Consider the following 21,347-nt stretch of genomic DNA (forward strand, 5'->3'; position numbering starts at 1 on the left):
TTCGATTATTAAACAATTTTAATACAATAACAAAGGAATTGTTTTTGCTACGTTAATTATTAAACAATTATCCTCAGGTCTTTTTGGTGGAAGTTTTTCACATGAAAGTACGATAAAATTCTTATAATCCGAATTCTACTTGAACGATTACTGGTCTCCTTCCAGAAAAGCAAGGGACATATTCCAAATCAGTAAAATTTTTCTTAGAAAAATAAACTTGACATTTACTGACATTCTACACGTTATCGTTTATGGTAAACAGATATTACAAATATTTGTTGTACGTTGTTGAGCATTCGACCACTGTTATATGAGTATTTATGATTAGTTGGATGAAGAAGTTTGCAAATACGAAGGTTAGGGTTAGTAAAAATCGTTGAAAACATAAAACATAAATATTTTATACATATGAAGAAACTTATTGAAATCAATACGACTTAATTCATTTTTTTAAGGTGCATGGACCTTAAAGAAACCAAAGAAATATTCCCTCCATGAACAAAATTTAAGGCCACAACGATTATTAGAGATATTAGTTACCTGTCGCGGTTCAACAATCGCGTTTCTATATCACTATAAATAATCTTTTCAGCAATCTAATTCCTTTTTATTACTTATAAACATAAACTACATTAAAAAATAAATGTAGTTTCTAACAAAGTAATTTTATAATCAGTTACACGTTTGCTGAACTTAGCCGTTTTCGCTGATCTACATTTATAATTAGTTGTTTTCTTTATTCCAATCGTTCTTTAAATTTTTTTTTTTATATACAGCGTGATTAAGTTTTGTTCTGTTTTGTAATTACCAATAAAAGTTGATTCTGTAGTTATTCATAAATTCTATTACATTAATTTTCCCAAAATTAAATTCTCTACAAGTTTTAATAATGACTATTACGCATTCAATTGTCATTTAAAAAAGTTATTGGACTTCAAACCTAAAGAAACGTATTTTTCGTCACCGAAGTTTTTTGATTACTTTGGATGTCATGAAAACTACAAAAGACAGGGACCTGTTTTATTCAATTTTTAAGGTCAAAATGCATAAGAAACCATCAAGTTTACCCTCATACAACGTTAAAAACTTTAGTACGATCTCATTTCACCGAGTTTTGCTAGCCGTAACTTGATAACGAAGCGTTTTTGGATATACGTTTTCATGAACATTTTTATTTATTTCAAGCTCTAGAATCAGTTTTCAAATTATTTTATTTCCTCCTAAATTATTATGTATAATAAATTACACTGGGTAAAAACAATTTACAAATGCTTGCTCTTTCAACAGTTATAGTTTTTAATGTTAGATTTTGAGAGCAACGTAGAATTTCTCAGATGTGACCACTGTAACGTTAAAACAGTTTTATTTTTTAAAATATTCTGTAGTTTTTATTCTAAGGAGGGGAATTACTTCGTTTTTGTTTTTCTTTTTTAAAAATGGAAATTTTTTATATTGGCAAAATCATTTTTTACCGTTTTTTCCTGTTTGTTTCAACGGTTGTTACCTTTGAGGCCGTTTTGAAAATGGTATTTTTTTCAAATTTATTTTATAGGTAATTTTAAAACAAATGAAAATGATTTTTAGTATATTTTTCCTACTAATAAATACAAAAATAAGAAAAGAATTATAAGATAATCGTCTAAAGTAAAAAATTTAATTAAATACGTGGATGTAAAAATTAATTCTAGAATATAAATTAAAATGCAAGAATGATGACTCACTTAATATGGTGAAATTGTTATCATAAAAAACTATTTTAAAGAACACTTTCATACAGGCGCATTTATTTCTATGAAATATGTAAACTTGCGCAGATATGATGTTATGACAATTCGCGTAGTTACGTAGTATTGAGTAGTTACGTTTAAACAGGGTTACGGATCTATTATTCCCATTTTAAAATTCCTTACAAACAGCAAAAGCTAATTGTGAATTCAATGTCGTTTACGACTCCTAGTTAAAGACGTTAGCTATTTTAGTTTTTATGTGAGAGGAACAAGCAACGTTATTTGTATACAGATGTCACTTCGTTGTTGTTTTCCGAGCTGTTAGAAAAATCTCTTTAATACTGAAACAAAGGAAATTTATTACTTCTTAAATTTTATTATACTCAGATATTTTGGATTATATTTAAATACGAGTATTAAACAAATTAAACTTTAATATTTACAATAAGATTTAAAAACTCCAGATTTTTAATTTTTATTATGCGTTTTTATTTTTAATATGGAACTTATACAAATTTATTTAAAACGTAAACTAAAACCTTATCAAAAGAATTGCGTGTTCAGAAGCATTGAATTAGATCTCAATAGAGTTTAGCGGGTCCTTGCGTGGTCTTACGTGCTTTATAAAGAATTTTATTGATGAAGGTTCATGAAACTCCATGTAAGAAATGATACTTTTAAAATTTTGTCATTTAAAGACTAATGCGCAATTCATTATAGAAAATATTAATTAGGAGAGTGAGTTTTTTTTAAATTGTGTTTAAGTTTTTTTGTAAATGGATTTCAAAATTAATAGAGATTCATCAAGCACGAAATTAATATAGGAGAAATAAAGAAACAGATTGTTAAATCTTTATGCTTATTATTTTTGTCTTTTTAAATTTATAATTTTATTAATTTAAATACGTAAAAACAATTGAAATGTACTATTTTCCATTATAACAATGAAGTAATAATAAAATATTCAATACTATTAAACGAAACAATAATTATTACACTGTAATGGAAAACAAACATCTATTATTTAGAATAACATTATGTTAAAGAACTAATATTTAAACTTTGTTCATCAGGAAGTTTAATATAATTTATTATTAAGGTTTGTTAATAAAATTAAAAAAATAGTTTTTATCAGTTTCTTTTTATTACTTAGGTTAGGTTATATTAAACCTAAGGTTATTATATATATTATTATTTAGGTTAATTTAAATTTTGATCAAATTAATTTTTGAATTTTAAAAAGATATAAATCATATTAATTTCGAAAGAAATATAATTTATTCTAAAACACCGAAAAATATTTTCATAAATTATTTCTTAACATAATTTTTTATAAAATTAAAAAAGAAGTTAAACATTTAACTAAGAAACGTATAAATGCAATAAAAAATTCATAGCTTATAAAAATTAACCCAAGTGTAAAAACCCTTTGCACCAGTAAAATTAAAAAAATATATAAATTTCGTAAATAAATACTAGTTTTAAAACACAGTTTTCATTCAACAATATAATAATTAATCTTTATTAAATTTATTCATTTTTTCGTTTATTATATTCCTTAGCGTATTAAAAAAAAAAATCTGCGCTATAATACTTGGAATACTTCTTTGTAAATTCTTTGAGCTGAAATCACTTGTACATAACATATCAATAGATGAGTTTCGATAAATTACTGGTAAATTTTGCTGCATTTCTAGGTATTGATCACAAAGAGAATTATGACTGCTTTGTTATATATATATATAAAATTGAGAAATAGATGAAATCTGGCAGAAAATTATCATATATTTTCTGCTACAAATCGATTATGTGTCAACCATTTTCAAAATAATGTCATTTTGTTCAAAATAAAATGCTTACCGGGATATAAAGGATATAAAAAACCAAAAAATTCATATGGACGCCATTTTTAAATTTGTTAACGTTCTTATATTGTAATTTTTTATGTATTAGACAATGTGGGTAAAATTTCCATCAAAATTTAAGTTTTCAATACCAACAGCTTTTCTTATTTTTCCTACAAAGAAAATATTTATCAAATAAAGTCGTAACAATGTACAATAATATGGTAAATATTTATATTATAAATTGTTATAATAGTCATAGTCAATGTATTTTTGACATTTGTATTACATCTACTAATGCATTATACTGATTAGATCTATTCAGTTCTGACAGAATTGTTTATATAATTTTTCTTCAACCTCAGAAAAACTTTTGATATAAATCTTTAACATTTTTCTGCAACCTATTTTTAATAGTAATAGAATTTCTTAAATTTTTATTTCTTTCTTTTATTTTTACAATTTATTTAACAAATTTCAGTTTTCTAAGAATTAATCTCTCTAAAAATTAATAGTTTAATCTAAATTTATGGTAAATCTAAAATATATCTTTCGATTACAGTTTCATTTTTTTTTGTACAAATAACAATTTTCTCTGAAAGTAAGTGAGGATAAGATTCGGAACCCTATATTTTCAAGTAGAAAGCATATCACCTGCCCATAGGACGTAGATGACTCCTTTCTGTTGACTTGTCTGTTGCCAATATTGCTCTATTATCACTGTTATTTTCAACATAAAAAATAAATAAATAATTAAACAGCGTGTAAAAAAACAAACAGGCTGATAATGTGTGTCCAAAGGATTTCATTACAGCCTTATGTTACCTTTTAAGCGGAAAATGTCGGCGAAAATTATCACTTCCTGTTGCTCAAAAATATCCATGTTTGTATGATTATTTTATGTTTTTAATAAGAGAAAACGTTTGTAAAGTTTTGCAGGGAAACTCTTAAACAGTCTGAATATGATACATAACATATATATTGCCATAAAATAAATATAAAAGCAAATATGATATACATATATACACATACACAACTACATTTCTCTAAAGTAAAAGGGGGTATTTTAATAATATTGTTAATATGTAGAACTTAGATCAGACTCTTACAACATATCACAAATAAGATAAAATTTACCCTTCGCAGTCAGTAAGGACTAATAAAATCCCTGGAGCCCTTATACTAAGTAGAACAAGTTTGTAATATTGAAGATATAAACTTCACTGGATATGAATGCATCATAATATAGAATCATAACTTCTACAAAACAAAAACATAGGAAAACAATACAGGATTTTCAAAGAAATATGGTAAATCATACATGCAATAAAATGTAATCCTCACGTTTTAAAAGGGAAACAATAATATAAAACAATTATATATATATGAAAATTAAAATTATCCATTATTAAAGAACTTTTTCGAGAAATTTTATTTCATTAATACAATGTCAAGGAATTAAAGTAAACCAAGCGAAGTCAGGTAGTACAATCTGGAACTACCTAACATCGTTTTGTAAATAGTATAATGATATAGATAAAATGATCAGTGGAGAAATACTAGACTCTTTCGTTATCAAATTCGACACCTGTGAATAATATAGATGATAAAAATCTAATCTCTACACTAACTGTAACAATATGTAAAAAAAAAAATTATTTTTATTTTTTATAATTTAAAATTTCATCCTATCAATTTTTTTTAAACAACCACGAACCATTTATTTAATTTTGTAATTTAGTACAAGAATATCTTTACATGTTGTGTTGAATTATACTGAAAAATCTTTTGTTTAAACGGTAAACTCTTTTGATTTAAAAAAAAAAAATTATTAATTTTTTTATAATTTTTACTTTTTTGGCATTGCAGGTCTAGAGCTATGCTGAAAAAAATTGGGTATGCGATTTTTTGTATTTCTCGATATTTCATAATTCAGGGACCCCAAATCACAAAAATAAAGTGTAGGGTAAGATTCATACGTACACGTATTCATGTCTATTGACTAAATAGGTTCTGACTGGATAAACTGATTTTGATGAAATTTGTCACAGAGTGGTGTGTACGGGGAAATTTGTCGGTAAACGTTGCCATAATACATGCCAAAGGATTTCAGTGTATCTTCTTTTTTTTACTGTTAAAGCGAAAAATTTTCACTTACTTTACACTAAAATATCCGTGTTAATAAATAATCCTTATTTTAATACGATCCTTATTTTAATCGGAAAAATATGTTAAAATATAAGTACAGTTGGAAATCGTCTTGAATTAACAAGTAAATTTTAAAGAAAACCAATTTAAGGCATTTAAGAAAGTCGACTTACCAAATGAAGTAAAAACTTTTACTGCTGGTTAAATTATGGCTACTGAATCTCTACTTTAATTATTCCAACGTTTTCACCTTTCTTTTTGGAAAAAACTGTTTATATTAATTAAAACTAAAAATCTAGCTGATTTGGATTCACGTTCAGTCAGGAAACTTAACGTACATTTCAAAGAATTTTAGAAACTAAATTCGTTTGAGGTAAAACATTATTTTATTACACACAGTTCTGAAATTAAAATACGACTAACCCTTAAATATATTTGAAAAAACCTTCCGTTTTTTTATAATTCTTGCGATAAATAATGTTCTCTTATAATTAAACCAGGAACATTATGAAATTATCTTTACTACTAAAAAGATTGAGTTAATTGATCTATATTGGTAATCCAAAATATTTTTCGGGATTTATGGTTTAGATTTACGATTTATTTATTCTGAATCTGTAGGTAGCTGTGTGCGTTGTTCACGAGTGACACTTTACATGTAACTTTGTTATATCTTAAATTTTACATTAGAAAACCCCAACTGGGAGCCAGAACCGAGGAACTGATGGATTTAATATTTATCTAGTACGTATAGGCCTTGATCCATCACCTTGCAAAAAAAAAAAAATTTCTCTGCAAATACAAGTTGTGGATCCATTAGACCCGAAACAAAATTAAATATGTATAAAAAGAGAATTTTCTCAATTTATACTATAATAATAGATTTTTATTTAGAAAAAAAGAAAATATTTTAAAATAGAAATATGACTAAAATTTTTATATCGCTCTGTAAAATAAAATAAAATAATAATAAATAAATTTAAAAAGTTTTTTCTACAAAAAATAACATTAACTGATATTTAAAGTAATTTTGATTTAAATTATAAAGTTACATAGAAAATTTATTAGGATTTAAAAAGGAAATAAGTAAATTTAAAAGAAAATCGGAAGATTAAACGGAAAAACATTAATTTTAGAATATATCACATTTATTTTGGAAAATTTTGGGAATCAAATTTACATAAAATTAATATATTCGTAAATAGAATTTAAAACTTTCATAACACAAGTAAACAACTTCTAATGAATTTAGAATTTGGGTCTGGATCGACGACTCATTTCCAACAAATTTAATTTTTCTAGGCGTTAGGAAGTGTTCTGTATGTAGAACAGCGCATTCGATAAATACTTTTTTTGAAAAAAAAAAAAAATTAAATTAGTTTTTAACGAATACGTTCAAGAAATCAAAAAACAAAACGTTTCACGTCTCATAAAATACACATTGATATACAAATATATAATAAATAAGGGAGAATAATTAAAGGAAATTACAAACTAAAATGAGATATGAAAGGTAGAAAAAGAGAAGGGATATAGAATAAATGAGAGCGAGGTAAAGAATGAGAGAGCAAGATTAAGTGTACAAAGAAGGGTAACAGTTAATACCTCACCCTTGTTCAGCTTCAGTGCAGATGTGACATTTGTTGTTGATAGTTCAATGGACTGTTAAATGTCCCCTAATTGCAGCAATCAACCGTGTTTTCCTCTTTCCCCTTTGAATTACTGTTCATTCTCAAACTCTTCTATCCTTTCCTTACTTCTTCCGTTCTTTCTTTTTATCTTCCATTGAATTCTCTTTTGTATTTCCATCTATCATCTACTCTTTCACTTATAATCAATCATTACAACTTGATTGCTAGCTGCTGTATATTTCTTTAGCAGTACTCTTTTTTTAATTATATTGAAAATGATTCTTTGTCCTGGAATAATTAATTTGACTGGGGAAAGAATTCTATCCGTTTTATATATGTATTAAAATAACGTGTGCACTTGTGTATATATATATATATATATATATATATATAAATTGTGTGTGTGTGTGTGTGTGAGCGTGCGGGTGGTTGTACAAGGGCGTGTTTACGTAAATAGAAATATTGTTATAGAAAAATATAAAAAAACAAGAATAAATTGAAATCATTTCTGAAAGAATATATTGTGAAAATGATATCACACGTGCAAAACTATTTTATTGCCTATAGTTGTAGTAGACAAGCTGTTTATACAACTAATTTGGTAAAAATAAATTCAGATACATTTGTATCATTTACGTAATATTAATAATGACTGAATATTAAAAAAAAATTGTTTTTTTTACCATCAAAATAAAAACTATTTCATGCATGCGTTAATAAGATTCTACGTAAAAACTATCGTTTTGATTTTATTAGAGGAATAAAAACGATTAATATAGACAAAATACTAAAACGTTATAGTTACCGTATTACATCATTACGTATATTTCCACTTTTCAAAGTGAAAATATACATATTTTCCTTTTTACCTTTTTATTTTAAAATGTAAAGTATTTACTTTTTTACTTTAAAATTAAAGGTTTATAACCAAAAAGGTAAAAAAAAGGAATAACCTTTTATTACTTTTTTTTGTTAAAAAGTAATAAAATACTTTTCTTTAGTTTCCAACACTTTTTTTGAAACATATATTTCAATAATACATTTTGTATTTCTGAAATACACGGAACAAGTGAATAATGTATTTTTGGAACAAGGGTGGTGGTGCATTACTTCCTTTTTCATGATAACCAATCTACTTGTAAGAAGATACTAGTGTGATCACAGCATTTCTAAAATTGATTTCATCTTCAAGCATGTGTTTGTGTCAAGTATTGTCATTGTTATTAAGTGGACAGAAGAGTGCATTTTGTAAGAGTTATTTATAAGAGTCCAAGAAATACAACTGGGGGAATAAAATCAGTGCACCCTCAATCTTTCATTCTTATTTCGAAGCAAGTTATTAAACATTAAATTAGAAATATTTCAAAACTAGGAAAGAATAAATCGAGAATTATATAAAAAGACGCATGGCATTTATTTTATCTGATAAATAAACTACTTCATAATCTTTGTAGTAACTGATTTAGAAATAACTTTTTTTTATAATGTAGATATTTTTGAGACCGATTAAGCGAGAACCTGTCTTAGCCTGGATTTTTTAAAATTTTATGTACTTGTATTGCAGTTACGATCGAAAGTAATTTTCGATTTTTATGACATTTTTTATTTAAGATTCCTTATTGTTAGGTAGAATGATTTAGAATGATGTGGAAGGATTTTTCATAAAATTTTCTACTTCGAAACAAAAATGGTGAAGAAGTATGTTTTCAACGCCAACCCACAAACATGTAAGTTATCAACATTCTTGACACTATCACATTCCATATGTAAGAATGTTTCTCAAAATTCTTGACGCGTACTCTGATCAAATTCCATACTCCATTTCAGATTTATCAATCATCGGCTAAGCGTAAGATACTTCTATATTTATATATTACTCCATATTTAAATAAGTGGTTTATAAATTATTCATAGTTCGTTAGTAAATTAAACATTTAGGTATACCGTTAATTTAAAATTGTTTTAATATTTAATGACTTTTATTTGGTAATTAATTCATTATTACTGCTCACATATTGTAATTAATCTTTATTTTTTATTATTGAAATATAAAAAAGAAATATTATTTTTTACATTAAAAATTATTTTATTTTATTATTACTTAAAAATAAGTTTATTCACTCGGATAATTATAGATAAGAAGATAGGGATGACAAATTATTAACGTTTTTTTCTTATTAATTGTAAATAAATAAGTTATATAATTAGTCTCCTTTATTATTTTACAGTTTTATAGCATCATGTCATTTGCCTAAATGGATTTATTTTAGTCCACTAGTTTCTATGATTAATTCATTCTCCTATTTTAAACCCATCTTTAAATATAAAACATTCTCAAACAACTAATCCTTTTTCTGAAATTCTACATCTAAAACCCGACGCAATTTAAAATATTTTCAATTCTTATCTCTCAGGAACTAAAATAATCAATTACACGCTTTAATGATATATTTAAAAAAAAAAATTGGATGTATATAAAATTAAATTTTGTATTTTTAACAGTAATTAAAAAAAGTTTATTTAAAATTTTTAATCTTTTTTATGTTTAACCATTTTCTTTTTGTTTCAGGTAATTACAGTGTGACTGAAAATAACTTTAAATTCCATTATTCTTCTTACGAATCAGGTAACACAACAAATAATTTATTTTTATCAGTGTCTGTAACTCAATAAGTTCTACATTCAGTATTTTCTACAATCGAAACACATGAAATAAATTCTTTAAAATAACTCCCACATTTACATATATTGGATTATTTAAAGACAACCCTACTAACAACCCGCTCTCTAGTTTGAATAGCTCATAACTGTACCACCTCCATTGTTCATGACAACCAATCTACTTGTAATAAAATATTAATGTGATCAGAGAATTTCTAAAGTTTACTTCATCTTCAAGCATATGTATGCGTCTAGTATTGTCATTGTTATTAAGTGGCCAGAAATTCAATGAATGAAGGCGGGATAAAAGATAAACGTCATTGAAATAGAGGTACAGAAGTTCAACGAAATTGGTTACTCTGATTTTGTTTTAGTAACATAAAATGAAAAATTTTAAAGGCAAAGAATTTATTGCGGTATGTAAAAATTGCATTGAAATTAAATTATAATGAATTTTAATCCCTATTAAACTGTACTATAAATTGAAATTGTACTATCAAATTATTTTTTAACACATGCATATTTTATGTCTTTTTTTTTATTTTTTTTATTTTGTGTGCATATTTTTTTATGATACTAATATTATATTAATAATTATCATGATTAAAATAAATTTATAATGGAGAAAACATGTAGTCATTTTTATTAATATATCAAAAAAAAATCTTATGAAAATTACGAAAATATGTGAAATAAAAGAAAAATAATTGTTTTTTATGTCAGAATTTCTCCAGATAGGAAAGTGACTTACTAACATTAAAAAAATTAAGTCTTATTTAATTTTTTTTTTAAATTGATATATACTCCTTTTAAAATAATGTTGGTATAATGTAATTAAAACAGTAAATGTCTATGTTGATCAGAATAAAGGTGAAATGCCACTTGTGGAATGGGATAACTCATTTGAATTTATGTAGGCTAGGATTAGAGATTATTTATTTGGCTGAGTAAAGAAGGAAACAATAAATCACTCATCCCTTTTTTATTAAGCCTGGCATAGAATGCTTGTTATTAGAGGCAGCTTTGTTTTTATTTTTTTTTTGTAATGACTGGTATTTCATATCAAAACACTTAAAATTGTTTTGTTTAAGTTACTTAACCTAAATCACAACCAATATATACAACTAATTTTTATAAATATATTATTAAAGCCGGTAGTATTCTTACCTTTATTTGACTCCAAATCAAGTAAATTTCAAAAACATGTTCGTTTATATATCTGAAAAAAAAATTGGCAATGAAAAAGGTTATGTGCGTTACTAAACTCAAACAATCAACAGCGGTTTATATAAGTATAAACCGATTGCAAATAACAATCGGTTATTTGCAAATAACCGATATTCAGTAGAATATCGGTTATTTGTTATTTATTTCATGATATTCAGTAGAAATATTCTAAAATAATTGAAATAAATAAATATAACATCCACACATTTTACACTCCATGTAAAATTCAGTAAAAGATCTTAAAAAATAAAAATAAATCGTTTAAAAAACAAACAAGTGTAGTTTTATGTAACCATAGATTTTTTTAAAAGTTTTTCATAAGTTTTTTTTTTTTTTTTTTAATGAAATACAACTACGGATTATATTTTAATGCTTAGGGAATTTAAAATTGAGTAGAATATAAAAAAACTTCATTATTGTGTGAATAATGTTGATTTTTTTTAATGATATTTCTGTAAATTCACCTTTTTCACTGTATTTAAATCTATTTTTCCATTTCTTACTAAAGTTTACTAAAGACAAGAAAGCGGAGAACACAAGTAATTATTGAATTACTTTGGCTTATATATGTAAATATAATAGCATCTCCCGTCGCGGCAGTGCCCGCGCTGTATGCGTATAGAACTTAAAAAATTGAAAATAGCTTTTCTGATAATTATGTGTAGTGTTTTGCTCTCAAGAGTTATCGCATTTCACAACTTTCCGGATTGTTTCAATGAAATTTTAGGCCCATAATATCGCCCTCTAAGTTCACCTACTGAAATCCGGTTGGCATGAATAATCAGTTTCAAATTTTTAATTTATTAATAGATCTCGGCTCAATATTATACTTGAAACTCTATATAGACCATTATTATCTTGAAAAATGTTTTGCAATGATTCAATAAGTTTCCTTTTGAAAGTCGGGTTTATATTTGATCGATTTGTTATTTGATAAGTTTCAGACATAAAATAAATCTGCAAGAATTGGGGAATATTTTCAGATTCAGGAAGTAAACTGCCATGCACTGTATTTTTAAAAGCAAGAATAAATCCCTTTCTCTTATCTTTTTTGATCCAAATGATGCCATTTAAAACAGGGTATTGCACTTCCTATTTTTCAAGGTTGATTTTTAGCCGAGCATATACTCGTATGTTGCTCTTCAAGTTTCTAAGAAAGCTCTGAAGTTCTTCTTACTTTTTGTCACCTCGCCAACCTAGACATTATGAAAACATTAACATCAAACTGAAAGACGAATCTATGCTAATTATGTGTGTGACTTTCCCTGATGGAAATTATATATACACATATTTTGACTATTTAATATACAATCTAATATGGCTTATGTTTGTTAGGTGGCTATTAACATATGGCCTATTACATTTCCATACGCTATGTATTAGTATTTATATCTATATGCTTTTTTTTACATAAGATTACCCTAATATATAAAAACAAATAAATCATAACTTACTGTATGATTTTTGAACAATTAAGTTTTTTCTACATAAAGTAATTTAAATTCATACAGTTTATTTCATACCGTAAATTTAAACTAAATTTCTTTTTTACAATTTCTTGTTAAGATTACAATTAAAATAAGAAAACGCCTGCTCATATTGGTGAGCTTTAATAAATATTATTAAATAATACCCAATAGTTTGTTAGTAATTATTTCTAACCCTATATATAATATTTCTTTTTAATTATGAATAAAAACGTTTAATTAAAGTAAGGATGACAGGTGATAATAAGTCAGTGAATTTATACTCAAAAAAAACAAAAAGAAACGAAGAGTTAAACAAGTAAATTAAAAGATATATATATATATATATATATATAAATATCATGTTAAAAAAAATTGCTAAAGATAAAACAAAATAAAGTCAACAGTAGCATTGGCTAGGAAAGCATTTTTTAGTGTATATATTAGGAAGTGTATAAGAATAAATACAGTAAGAAAATATGGAATTAAAGTAGCCTCTTGTAAAATGTCAGGTTTATAATGTTTTTGTGTATGGATGTGGACACTAAGAAAAAGACAGAAGAAGGGCTGTAGGCATTTGAAATGTGGACAAACAGAAGGTTGTAGAAGATAAATGGATTGTCAAAAATGAAAAATGAAGTAATTTGGAGACTGAACGAGAACAAGAATCTTAATGTGAACAAAGTAGAATAGGAAACCTAACTGGTTGGATGATGAAAAAGGATTGATTAAAACAATGCTAGTTGATCAGTAAGAGAAAATAAAAATAGAGAGAAACCGGGAAATAGTAAAAGTTATATTCGATCTAAAAAAAATGGACAATGAGACCTATCTGAATCTTAAAGTTTGAACTGGAATAGAGAAAAATGGAATTTGATATGATGCAAATGACTGGGCTCAGGGAAAATAACCGAATTATAACGAAAAATATTTATCCTCATGTTTTTTTTTTCAAATTTCTGAGATTAAAAAAAATATTTTCTTAGATCTACTACTAGTGGGTTACGTTTCTTAATTTAGTAATCGCTTCAGATCTGGCAAATCTTTAATTACCTACCGATAAAGTTACACTCCTATCAATAAAGGGAACAAATAACTAAAGACAGCAACGATGATTACGTGTATTAATCTATAATTAATATTATTATCTATAAAATGGAATGACTGTCTGTACACTGAAAACAGTTTGTCGCTCTCTTTCAAAGCATTCTTAGGCTGTATTATCTATTTCATACGTAGAAAAAATTCTAATAAAAATTACACTGAGACTTAAGAACATTTAATTTGGCAGTAGAAAGAGTAATGTAAAAAGACCGGTAACCAGGGTAACGAATTTCTTCCAATTAAAAGGAAAGAAATGGAAAATAATGAAAAGAAGTATCTAGAAGGAATTAAAAGGGACCAAGAGGTTACTTTTAGTTCTTTCTAGATTTTCTTAGGTCACTAGGTCTGTTTAACAATTTTTTTCTTTGTAATAAAGAGAACGGTACCTCCAAAAGCTCTAAGAAGGGTTACCGGAGCGGAATAAGAATTTTTAGAAAACCGTAAGCTTTTATAAAAATAGCATGCCGTGATAACAGCGATATCAGTAAGCGTATGTTAACTACGAATGAAGAGTACATCACGAGTACCAGTGCGGGTGAACAGATAGTGAAAACAAGACAGTTGTTCGGTGAGTTATTGGTAAACAGTTTTGTAGTATTCTATTCATTCATAAAGTGTAGGGTAGTTTTTTTTTGTAAATAATAGAAGTAATAATACTTGCAAGAATTAAATTGTATGAACTTTACACTTTTCTAGTGGTAAGTTGTTAACGCAATATTAGGCTCTAGTGGTTATTATAACGTTTTTAGTAAACTGTATTCTGGTTTTTATAATTTAACTATCATTAAACAGATCTTGTTCTTCATATTCGGATTACTATTTTATATATTATATATAGGTATTGTCATTATTATTATTATTACTGTTATATATTTTGTTTATGTGTCTTTAAAGTAATAAATTGTATTTGTAAGACATTTTTATAATTGTTAGAGTCTCAATAACTTTGTCGGACCGCGAACACGCGACAGTATTTAAATGACACAAAATTATACAGATTTAAGGAGCGAAGGAATCTGTTAGTAGACAAATTATAGTAAAGATTTTTCCTATTGGAAAGGAGAAGGTAAAATGCTAATATCCTTAAAGAAACGACATATACAATTGACTAACATAAAAGGGAAAGTAAATTAAGCCAATAAAATATAACAATTTTCGAAATCAAGAAGGATTTTGGATCGAAATTACAAAATATGGGTAGTGGGGTAGATGACTTAATAAAGAAAATGAAATAAAAATTTTGTATGAAGATATAATAAAATAATTAACTCACTTTTAAAGGTATTAGAATAACTAGATCATCATAGATTTTCAACAATATGTTTTCATTATTATAAAACAAAACATTTTTAATTATCAAGTTTTTTATTTAATAATTTTTTTCAATATTGTTTAAGGCTATATAATGGAAATTTTGGAAATAGTAGAAATATTTTAAGCGAAACGCAGGGTTCAAAATAATCTTAAACAACAAAATTTATCATTGTTTTCTTTTTAATAATTTTTTGGAGACAAGTAAGTTAACGGTTATAGGGGTAATCTGACATTAAATAAATGTTATCCTGAATTAATTACTTTCTGCAATTAATTACTGTTGATTTCTGTTTTTATTTTTGGTTTCTTTTAATTTACTTGGAATCGACTCAGTTCGGTCAGAGGGTGCGATTCGACCCGATGAGGAGAGATTTTCTCAGTAGTGGGACGATTGTCCCCCAGGAGAGGAGTTCTCGTGTCCAAGTGCGGGAAGTCCTCTCCGACAGTAGTGGCTGTAAGTAGCTGTGAAAGCCTAGCGAAGATGGTAATAGAAGAGATTCAAATGCAGATTGGCTGGTGATCAGACGGAAAGAGAAGGAGAAGGGAGAAGCGTCGGCTCGGCGACGGCAGAAGGCTGTCGACTTAATGGTTCTGGCTTCTGTAGGTGCCTCGGGTACTGGAGCCCTTGAGAGAGATTTTCCGCTCCTACCAATGAAGTTGGGTGTCGACATTGAAGACGATGGAGCGAAACTTTCGAGGACGGTGTGGAAACGCAGGCTGCGGCTTTCCTCCCCCCCCCAAACAACAGTGGGGAAGAAAAAATCCAAGGCCGGCAGTAGGAATTCCCTGTCCTACTGGGAGGACGCCTCCGTTCTCGAACGTGATTATGCCTCCCGCATGGAAAAGAGGGATGCAAGCCGGTGACTGGGATCTTCGGAAACGGAAGAAATGTTTGGCGTTTAACACTGGAGTTTTACTCCGGTATGTCAAAGAACTGAGTTTACTTATCCGCCAAACGCGACAACTAAGCTGGAAATAAAGGAGTGCTCCCGCAATTTGGAAGATATAACCTGTGTGGTGGAAATGTTTAAAGACGTGCTTGACGATACAACTGTGGTCCGATACAACCGACGATATTGACGATACAACCGCGATCTATCTGGGGATGATAATGCGTGTAAGATAGATCTTAGAAGAACCGGTTACGTTTTAGTAATCGACTCGACGGTTGAGGGTCATGGGATGGCCTCTGTCATCTGCAGATCAGTTCCCCAAGTGCTAAATGATGGACAGAGTAGACCGGTCTGTTTCTACGGGCCGCCTGGACTCAAGGCATGACATGTAAAAATATAGAGTCCCGGCTGCCTGGGCGGGGCCTTGCATTCTTCCGATGTAGTTTGAGGTGAAGGCACTCCCCGGGGTGAGTTTATCCTTAATTCCGTGTCCGGTTCCGATGGCGGGGAAACTACAGATGTATAAAAAAAAATTAAAAAAAAAATTTATTCCCGAAAATATCAAAACCATTCTCAAGAATATCAAGCATGCTAAGTCATGCATTATTTTATACTTTCTTCACAGATCTTAATATATTTTTGCACATCACCATGCAAAGCAAACGAATGGAATGACATTCATTCCTGCTACTATTAGTCTGACCACTGAATAAACGAAATATAAACAAGCAACAATACTTTCAAAGAAACCAATTCAAATTTGGACTTTTTTAATCATAGGTGTTTCAAGAATACATGACTAAAAGACATAATGGAACAGATATAGTTTAAACAAAGAATTTTTTCAACTTCATGTAATAACTTCTTTCTGAGATTTTATTTAAAAATGTATATTCTAATAAGATATACATGAGAAAATCTGTTCGGTTAATTGATAGACAAGTAAAATATAAGAGTCGCAATCACTTGAAAATAAAACACAGAAAAACTGTTTTTATCGGCATCCTTTAATTGACTTAAATGATTTATACTAAGCTTTTAACACATTTAATTCACACATTTACTTCTTAATATTCTAACATAGCTGCATTATTATAAAAAATTACAAATAACGGTATTTATTGTTGCATGATTAAAATGTTTAGGTACAATTCACTTTAGAAATAAATAAACAAAAATATTAATTGCGTAGAAACATAAACAAGTTCATTCCAATTTTTTTTTCCTTTTTTAACTCATTTATCTTTCATTTCGGTCGTTGTTTATTCTTTAAAATTTGTAATTAGCAGTTAAAAATTAGAATAAGATAAAAAGTTAATAACGGTCATCGTTAAAAAATATCTTCTTTTGTTTTAAGTCCAATTTAAAATACAAAGAATAAAGAATTAACTCGAAAAAAAATGAATAAAAAAATAAAATATTCATGAATGTAGTCAGAGCGGTTTGAATGTCTTATATTTGAAGATTTGCTTTGACTTTTATCCCTCCGTTTTTTATTATATATATATATATATATATATATTTCTTTTACTTTTCTTTCTTTTTAAACATATTTCTCTTTCACTCTTGCATTTGTTCGGGGGTAAAGTGTTTTGAATCGCAGGTTATTTTTCAAGTCATCAGACAATTGTAAAACCTGGCAATGCGAGCGAGGGAGTTTTAGAATCTGTTGGCATTTTTCACTGGTCTAGTCGTCTGTAAGATAAAGATAGAATCTTCCTTAACTCATCTTAAAAAAATAATAGAAAAAAAAACAAAAGAAAGACGTTAAGCTGTTGTATTCTCCTACTTGAACACAAGTCTAGCATAGCTTATTTTTAGATCATTTAATTCTTAGACGTAGAAACAACTGGAAATTACATAAAAAGAAAAACCGTTGCAATAATTTAATGGTACTGTACTTTAGAAAGATATTTATATAGAATAAAATATCCTAAATTTATTGTATGTATAAAAAAAAAATAATAAAAAAAACAAAATAGTAAAACAAATAAAAATAAAAGAAGTAACATTGATTCTCATTTTATTAAAATATATGTTATTTCCTCGCCGACTATGGAGACAAAGTGGTAATATTTGTATCGTTCATCTGGTAGATTCAGGGTTCAAACCCCGATTAGATATGAACTTTTTTCATGCTAGTTACATACTATCGATTTTCATACTTTAATCCGTTTAGTATACGAGCAGCCAGCCGTAAAAATTTTACCAAATCATTTCCGAATAACCTAAGAAAAAGTTCAGAAAAGAGCTAAAAGAGAAAAAAATGGTGTAAGGTATACAGATTTACTATAAATCAAACTGAAAATAAAGACCTTTGTAAATATATATAAAACGAAAAAACCTAATAAAATATGAACTTTAATATTTAGTAATCTTGTGAAATTACCAGTAAAAAAAATTAATTTTTATGTTTAAAAAAAATTCGGAGGAAATTAAATCTGTTAGAAAATTGGATAACTACGTGATAAAAATTAAAAAGAAGGAAATGTAATACACCAAATGATAAAGAATTTTGTAGGATACAGAAGAGCCTACTCACTTCAAATCTTATAATGAAGAAAATTGAACCTCTGGCCAACAGTGTTGCCAAACTGTTCTAATAATAATCTTTCTGATAATGCTGCTTATACGTAACACAAAGGCTCACTTCCAGTAAGTTCAAAGAATTTATTATCAAAGCATCTTTCCGGACTGTAAAATAACATTTTTATCATATATTAAAGCAATTGAATAAAAGTAAAAAAATGTGATAAAAAAGTTTTCTTTTTAATATCTTTCTGTTCGTGGAACAAATACATGTATTAAATATTCTATATTTTGATAAAGAAGGCAGAATGGCATAATTCTGCTACATGCAATTAATTAGAGTTAATCAAACTCTGTACTTGTATATTAAAGTAAGAAGTAAAAATGAGAAGTTAATAACTTGCATTGTTGTAAAGTAACACCTGATTTACTACTTTAATTTGTAGAATATTTTTTAAATTTAAAAATTTTTTTAAATTGTTTAATTTTCTTTTAAAATTTATTGTATTGACCTAGTCATTCAATTTGTAGTATTGTTGCAAATTACTATTATTTTTTTTTTATTGGTAGACATCGACTACTATGGTCATTAGCCAAAATGGTCATCATTACCAAAGAAAAGAAAACACACATAAAAATAAAAAAAAATCATAAAATGTCACATAAAAATCATAATCATCACACATAAACGTCAATAAGTAATTACATTAGTCACAGCCGCTCCAATAAACCGTTTATCCTAAGAACTTGATCATTTTCCTTTCTCTTTTATTATCATATTGATAAATCGATTTCGTATTATTATCATTTCTTATTGTAAAGGCTGTTATATTAATGTTTTGGCCATTAATTCCAACATTAACTGTTTAAAAGTTATTAGATGTTATTCTGAAGGTAATACGAAATAAAGGAAATTATTACGAAGTGTTTTACCGCGTTTTTTACAAGTGCGATTTTTCCATTTTTGCAACTTTGGTTGTTTATAACTAATAAATCTGATGTGGACACCAAATCACTTCCATGTAGGCCTTTAAATTACATATACACATTTTTTCCTGCACTTCATTTAAACTCAATTCATTTGAAAGTGAGATCCGATCCTCCAATTCTTTAATAAAGTGGACAGTAACACAATTGCATTGTGGTAGACACCACACAGCATCACATCTTTTGTGGTGTTCGTATCAGAATTTTTTATTAGTTTATATATTAATTTTGTTTCACGTCTCTCAAGTAGATATGTGTTGTAAGTGAGAGCGTGTCGGATCCGTAACCACGCACACAGTTCGAATCCGACTTCATATATATATATTTTTTTAACTTTTTTTTAAATTTAAATATATTAATTTATTATTAATTATTAATCTCTTATTGTAAACATTTTGAATTAAAATTAAAAGTATATAAAATTTTATTTCCCTAATAGCTTCTGATTTTTGGCCCAGTCGATTGCAATCAAAAGGGGAGGTACACAACCAGATGTTACAGCAGTTCTAAATCCAAAATTTGTAATATTCTACGGCTAAACGTTTTTGAGTTATGAGAGATACATACGTACGTACTTACAGACGTCACGCCGAAACTAGTCAAAATGGTTTCAAGGATGGTCAAAATAGATATTCCGTTGAAATCTGAAAAACGAAATTTTTCGCGATTACAGTACTTCCTTTTCTTCGTACAAGGAAGTAAAAAGGCATTAATCAAGAAAAGGATTTTACCATCGTTTTTCTTGTAAAAGTTTACATTAAAATTAAGTATCACCTTAATTTTTATAAGCGAAGACAATTAAAGAAACTTTTTTTTTACATTTAATTTTGTAAGGATTTTGACGTTTTTTATGTTTTATACATGTTGGAGTCTTAACTTCCAACTGGTCATCCAAACCGATGAATTTGACAACATTGTTCATAAAAAAGTAAAATACTATTATATTTTTAAAAAATAAATAAAATAAAAAAAATTGACATTTTAACATGGAAAAAGTAATAGGCTATTAAATTGCTTGTTAAAAAAGAAAGAAATAAAATCAAAATTGTGCTATTAGAATGATTTCAAGTAGCAAAGAAATCAATTTATTATAATCCATTTCAATCTCTCTGTACCACTGCTGCTATTACTGACGTACAGTCCCAACAGGATACAACACTACAAGTTGACATAAACGTAGAGAAGGTCATTTATTGTAATGGAACCTATTACAATTAATAACATTTCGATAACCTATTTCAAAACATACAAACATACATACAAGCGCGCACGCGCACATACAAAACATCAAAAAACTCATGATAAGGGTTAAAAATTATTTCACGCTCATTATTTACCTTTCAATCCGTTTTACTGTTTATACATAACACAGTAAAAAATAAAAATTATTATACCAAAAAAAAAAGAAACCTTTCTTTTGAGATTTGCTTACGAAGTATGTTGACAAACAGATGCGAGAATTCTTTATTACCATTGAGGATCTGTATTGGAAAGCACTTTTCCTCGTTATATCTCGGTACTTTATTTTCGCATTTTGATTTTCTCAACAGCCTTCGATGTATTACTCATGAACCACTCATTGGAACCACCAAGTCATATCTATGGTTGAATTTAAAACGTATAACAACCTAGCTGTTTCAAGTGATACAGCAGAATATACGCTTTCCATAAATTGAAAGAATGACTTATTTCTTTTTTGTTTGTTATAGAAGAATTCATTACTGTTCTTAATCAGCAATAATTCTCATGAAGGATTCTTTTGCTTGTTTTCAAAACCTACTGATTATCAATTTCTCTAGAATATGAGTTCTACGTT

Source organism: Lycorma delicatula, chromosome 4 (assembly GCF_047948215.1).
Source record: "Lycorma delicatula isolate Av1 chromosome 4, ASM4794821v1, whole genome shotgun sequence".
Taxonomy (NCBI): Eukaryota; Metazoa; Arthropoda; class Insecta; order Hemiptera; family Fulgoridae; genus Lycorma; species Lycorma delicatula.